The sequence below is a fragment of the Zea mays genome, chromosome 1 (genome assembly GCF_902167145.1).
Source record: "Zea mays cultivar B73 chromosome 1, Zm-B73-REFERENCE-NAM-5.0, whole genome shotgun sequence".
NCBI lineage: Eukaryota > Viridiplantae > Streptophyta > Magnoliopsida > Poales > Poaceae > Zea > Zea mays.
Window position 1 is genome coordinate 264,180,966 of NC_050096.1, and position 6,787 is coordinate 264,187,752.

At 40.9% G+C, this 6,787-nt stretch overlaps 1 long non-coding RNA gene across 1 annotated transcript; it reads right to left on the reverse strand.

Moving 5' to 3' along the window:
- Positions 1–276: 276 nt before the first annotated feature.
- LOC103643769 (uncharacterized) lies at positions 277–5,577 on the reverse strand. The gene is made up of 6 exons (XR_002266493.2): positions 3,321–5,577; positions 1,791–3,228; positions 1,609–1,654; positions 1,377–1,495; positions 819–886; positions 277–680 (listed from the first exon to the last, which is right to left on the reverse strand). It is a non-coding gene; the product is annotated as an uncharacterized lncRNA (long non-coding RNA).
- Between the last annotated feature and the right edge of the window lie 1,210 nt (positions 5,578–6,787).

The following is a 6,787-nucleotide window of genomic DNA, read 5'->3' on the forward strand; positions in this document are numbered from 1 at the left end:
AAATTAGACTTGAATTATAAATTTAAAATAGAAAAAAATACAAAAAGAAAAAGATAGTGGTAGAGCATAGAAGCCCTTGCATAATCATAAAGGTGTTCTTGTTATAAGTTTTTTGACTATGTTGTAAAATTCATATTTACTTAGTGCACAATTTGTGATGAATCCAAAGGATGACTTTCTGCCTCCTCTTATCACAAGTGTTTATTTTTATACTAGGTGAGTGCCCGTGCGTTGCGACGGTGTACAAATTATTCAATAAATGTTAGTGCACAACAATTACATGGAAACGAACAACATATATATCAACCCCAATATCTCACATATGAGGAGTGGACATGTCAGTCAGTAATAGCAAGTGATTGTTCCCCAGAAGCCGTGAAAGGTGAGATTAGGAAGAAGGGATATTGGGGAAGTAATCTTCTATTTCTTAATTGCCAAATGTTCGAATACAAGAGATAAATATGCATTATGCCTTCTAACAAACATAGATGAAAAATCTCCTCAAATTGAGACAATGGTTTCTGGCTGCAGTGACTCGGTCTCCATCAATGATTTGTTGCAACTCAATGTTCAGCACCTTGAGATAGTGGTTTCTAGCTGCGGTGACTCAGTCTCCATCGATGATTTGTTGCAACTCAATGTTCAGCACCAGATTAAATTGACTTTCGCTAACATCGTTCCTATAAATTAGACACAAATCAGCTTGGTGCTATAACAAAACAGAGAAAATAGAAAATAGGCACCAATTTTCTCAACCAAACAGTTACTTCAACACAAAAAGTTAACTAACGACGATTTGCATCTAAACAATAACAAACCTGGAGATGATGACTTGGTGAGGCTTTCTCTTCCAAGAACTGGTGTAGAATTCAATCAAACACAGGTTCTGAAATTTAATATCTGTTAGAAGGCATAATGTTCTGATTTGTTATAAAGAGAGCATTGTTCAATCAGACACACTATAAAGAGAGCATTGTTCAATTCATCATTTGTATCATTAGCCTAAACATAACATCATGTTCTGAAGAAAAAGATTAGTGTGAAAATTTAGAGAAAGGAACATGTGTTCAACCAAATGGAATATACATATGGGAAAACATCGCCCTTTCAAACGACTTTGTGGTGCAAGAGAAGGCAGATCATCAGCATGGATAACTGCTGCCTGCCTATGGTGAAGGTGGACTCCACGTGTATCATACCATTTCTGTGTGCAAGGATATGTTAGTAGACTTCAAATTGAACTCTAAGTAGAAGATACAAAACATAGGGATGTAATTAGAGAGAACAAATATTTTGGATCAGTTCATATCGAGCACTGTGCATGCATAAAGATGATTGTATTGCATCAAAGGATCATGATAAGAGACCCTTCATACCCCTCCGCCTAAAAATGCTTCAATTTGAATAGGGCCAAGGGTTGTTCTAGGAACAGCAGACTGTATTGGCTTGTATTTTTGAGCTGCCGCTGCCACCGGGTCCTTGTACGCCATTGTTCCTACAACAGAAGGATCTCCAACAATTAGTGTGGGAAAAACGAGTAGCATTGTTTAGATGGTAACCACTACATAAAGAATTTTAAGACAAATATTAATAATAGGAAAGACATACTTAGCATTGCACTGATAAATGCATATTTTCCAACATTTGCGGAACCCTGTAACAGAGTATGATTTAAATCAGATATAGCTACACTGGCTGAGAGGCAGAAACACAACTCACATTTTTTTAGCTTTGTGCACTTACATTATTTTTAAATCATAGTATCGATATATATTAATGTTTGTGCATACCTGCAGTGTTGTGACAGTTGCGCTTGGGCTCGGAGATGTACTGCAACTTCCTCACCTGCGACCTCTGAGCTAACTGCCGGTTAGCAAGGATCTTGGAAGAATTTCGGTGCAAGCAAAGGCTTGTTTCAGTCTGCATGGAGATAAAAAGATGGATTGCTTGCAGAACGCATTGTCTGCCTGCCTGCCCACAACCACAACTAACAAGGTGCATGCATGCTTGGCAAAAAACAGACCACCTTCAAGCAAAAATAAACATTGTGAACTGTGAAGTGATTAAGTGTGTCAATGCCAGTGCCAGTGCTACTGCTATGAGTTTCAGTTCTCTATACTTTGATTAAGTCCAGTGCCATTAATCTTATAGTAGAGATAAAAACATCATTATAAAGAGACACACAATATGAAAATGAAAAGGATTAAATAGCATATATCACAAATATGTGAATAAAAACCCACTCTATACGTCTCTATTAGACCATACAAGATTAAATAGCATATATCACAAATATTAGAAAACAACATGATAAAAGATATCAAATCCTTTGTTAGCTTAGTGTAGTGAGTTTTCTTTTTTTATGTTGAATGGTAGCAAAGACATCTCCTTATTAATTAGGATGGGTACACCAAGGAAGTGTCTGGTCCAGAAGCAGCCAGGTGCTTGTGGCAACAAGGGCGAGGCCGAACCCCAACAAGAGTAGCCCACTGGACAAGAAATTTATGAAGAACTTCCTAGAGGTAACTAATTCGGCCTCGCCCTTGTTGGTGATGCTGCTGGTGCTGTGTTGGTACAGGTATAGCTTTCCGTGTGTAAATATTTATATTTCTCCACATCCTAGTAAGTTAGTTAATGTTCCATGGCTAAATCATCGGTTGTAACGAGTAGCCCAGTAAGAAGCTGTAACAAGAGTAGCCCAGTAAGAAGCTGGTTTGCCTGCCTCCAGTATCGTCTGGTTGTTGTTACATCAAATGGGTGTCCTAACTGAAAATTTACCTGACCAACATCATCGGTGTTCTAAACGATCTTCTGTGTTACAGGCTAATCAGCGTATTATTGATGCTGCTGCCACCTGCCAGTAGATTAGATATCCCATCCTACAAGGTTATTTTAAATCTTGCTAATTACGGCAATATCAGTGCGGCATTCATCCCATTAGCATTGATGAGGCTGTTCGCAGTGGCACTGGTTTATTTATGCTGGAGCAAGAACCTTACAAGTTTCATAGAATCATAGTATCGATATATAGTAATGCTCGTGCATACCTGCAGTGTTAAACCGCACAACTTGAGCTAGCCCATTCAAGAAAATCATTATCTCATTGGATGTCATGAAGAATTCTTCGCATTATAGTGCATTGACTCCTTTCTTTAGCTGGCGTGCCATTCTGCTGGTACCTGCTTGGGTCTGAAGGGTTTATGTGAACTGGCTCGTGTCTAGACCATACTGCATTTTAGGTGCAAATATAATCATCATCAAGAGAAGAGAACAAAGCATGTCATAATCATAATGCTAAAACAATCCATCAAGTAATGTACCTCCTCTCGCATCATTTGGCTCTAGGCTTCATTTCTACTTGCATGTTGAATTGTTGATCGAGTGTTGGCACAGGAACACCAGTGGCAGGTACATTTTGGGCATGGATCAATGGTTGCCACATGGTAGGGCTTCAACCGATTGCAATAATTTTAGCATCACTATCATACTCAACGTGTTTGTTCATTGCCCTAACATCCAGAGCTAACAGAAAGAGCACTGCCTATTGCAAACCAATTGCCATTAGTTTTAGTTTTGGTGTGACTACCCACAATACGACCTATACTTGGCAAGCGACAGCTAAAAAATACTTTGTAAGGCAATACAAAATTAAGGTGTCAAGGATATTGCTCCTCTCATTGCTGTTGCAGTACCAAATTGCTGTTGCAGTGTCAAGGATATTGCTCCTCTCATATTTTTTCAGTTCGTACTCCGCCAGTGGCGATGCTTGAGAAACAATTGCTGTTGTAAGTTGTTGTTCAGTATAAGTCATTTCAATAACAGTGTGTGCCTAAAAAAATATGGCAAATGGTCACTTCTAGAGAAAAAATGGATTTGTCATGTTAAATACGGTGAATATGAACATATGTATAGAACTAATAAATGCATAAACCCAAGTAAAATACACCTGAATCTAAATATTTTTAAAGTTCCATAGTAAATCAAATTTCAACATACTGGAATAAGACTGGTTGTAATAGCCACAATAATTAAATTTCTAACTGCAGCTGAATGGCAAAGAAATTATGGTAACCTTTTCTGCTAGGCATCATGGAATAACTATATTATAGAATGATTGCCGCTCGTAATCAATTAGATGAACTTTTACATCAAAATTGCATTAAAAATAGAACACTTTAACCAACCAACAAAGAACATAAAAGAACAATTAAATACATGTGCTTCTGCTCTCAGATGAGTATAAGGCACCATACCAGTAAGAAGCTCACAGAGAGGAAGTCTCAAAACGTCATGACTAATGATGATAGCAGAATAATTCAGTACTGAATAAATTGTCAGATGTGCAAAGATGCAACTTAGTTGAATAATGTAGCAAAACGTCTTGCCCATCACATCATAACAGATGGCTAAAATGGATTAGCTGTTTGAAGTACACAGGTATGTTAGACTACCTAGAGCATAATCAGTGCTGAAAGAAAACCACCGTACACCACCACCTCATACTGATGCCACGAACTATACAAGTCACAGTGTTCGCATCCATGCATCTAGGTACATGGGACCCAAATTTGTACCATCCCCTTGATAAGTACTTCGCTTAAGATTGAAAATAATCAAAATCAAAAACAAATTACCTGTACACAGCTCACCTGAGATCTTCAAAAATAAGTATTTACAATAGAAGTTTCAAGATTTGAGTTGGTATGCTTTCCATGTGTTCTCTTCAGAACACGATTGGCGGTGTGATTAAACAACAAAGCAGCCGTGAGTGCTCTGAGTCTCCTATCGAAGCCGGAAGCTCAATTCACCGACTGAATCAAGCTACCCATGAGAAGAACCTCGGTTGAAAAGGCAGGGGGCGGGGGGAAAAGGCAGCCAAGAACTCACCTTTTGCCGGAGGTAGAAACAATAGATCGTGAAGCTAGGGAAGTGGCTCAACAAAATGGATTGGGGGAGGAGAGCCCAGTACCTTTTGGGAAGAAGAGGAGGAGCTCGTCGTGATGGGTCCTGGGTGCTCCCCGAACAGCTCATCCTGCGCAGCAGAAGAAGGTGGTGGCCAACACATGAAACGTAGGGGTAGCAGATCTCTAAAGGCAGACACAGGAGGAGCTCTTAAGGCCAGAGGCAGGTGCGTAGGTGGAGGCCAACGCGGATATGGCTCCGGAGGCCGAAGACAGGCGCAGACGCGGGGAGGCAGGGCGACGGGATGGAGTGGGGACGGGACGAAGTGAGGAGGAAGCACGGGCGGCGGATCTAGGGGGATGAAGAGCCGAAGAGGAAGCAAGGGGCAACGGGCAGAGCGGCGATGGGATGGCAGATGGATCGAGAGGAGAGGAGGATGCAGGGCGGCATATCGACAGGGGCGCTGCGTGGCGTGGGAGGGAGGGAGGGATAGGTCGGGAGGAGAGAGGAGCATGGCATCGGCGTTGATGGCGGGGAGCAGAAGGGGAGGAGGGCGAGGGATCCGCGGCAATCTCGCCGGTGTTGCCTGCGCGGGATGGAGAGGAAGGGGCGGATCGGCGATGGCAGAACCAAAATTGTGGACGCCTACACTGATAACTTAAGGAGTAGTAGAGATAGGCACTATCACCAAGAAGCAATAATGGTTGCTTTGTTTCCTAATTAGAAATAAAACATGAGCTAATATAATGTATTGATGTATGTTTGGTTGGATTGTCTTGTTTGTTGTACGCGACGTTCTTTAGATAGAGTTGATACAAATTAGGATATCGCAATAAAATATTTAAGAAAATCCTCCTTTCAACTCGCGTGTAACACCAAAAAATTTAATTTAAAATTTAAATAAAATATATTCTAAACTTTATTTAAATTGGAGGTCTAATATAACAAGCGCCTAAGATTGAGGGCCTATGCCTAGCTTGGGGGTAGCCCGGTCCACTTTGGATTGAGCCGGTCAGTGAAGGCCCTCCATGAATACACCTACAGACGGTTCCATGCCCATGAGCGAAGGCATGTTGACTCCTGGTGGAGGTCCACGCGTCTTCACAGGCTTTACCACGGGAATACGCCCACGAAGACAAAGTTCACAACCCGACTGAGAAGAGGGCCCACTCCCAACTAGGCGACGTTGGCCCTACCTTTAGCATCTATTGTGGGTACGAAGTTAGGTGTAACAAAAATAATGGGTTACCATTCTATAATTACCCCATTGTACAACATATTCCAGAATTGTAGCAGGTAACCTAGGGCAAGGACATATTTTATAACGCTGGTCCCCGATTGCCTTATAAAACCCCCCATCATGTAGTTAGATATATTCCACTTGTGCTCTTAGCCATCTGCTTTGTCATGCCACTTATCACCCCTATTTCCGAGTGCTTGGGCCCACTGTTCTCAATCCCTTACATTTGGCGTCCACCGTGCTCGTTTCGAAGACCAACCTGTCACGAGTTGTCTTGTGGCTCAGTCCAACAATAATTTATCACGTAAAATTCTAATTAGTATATAGTGTTAGTACGAAAAAGATGATTTATTTATGTTATTTGATATTACTCTACAAAATTAATCTAGTTTCTATATTATATCAGTAATATATTTAATTTATTAATTTTAAAATATGTCACTTAAAATATTTTTAAGATTTTATATCATAATGGAGGGTCAGTTTATGGACATGCTCATTAGCTTGGCGAGCCGGCTCACGAGCCGACATCAAAGTCGAGCTGACTTTTCAGGCTCATTAGAGTAACGAAACGAGTTGAGCTAGCCTTGTTACTTGATCGAGCCACAACGAACCCGATCGAGCTCGGCTTGGCTTGGCTCGATT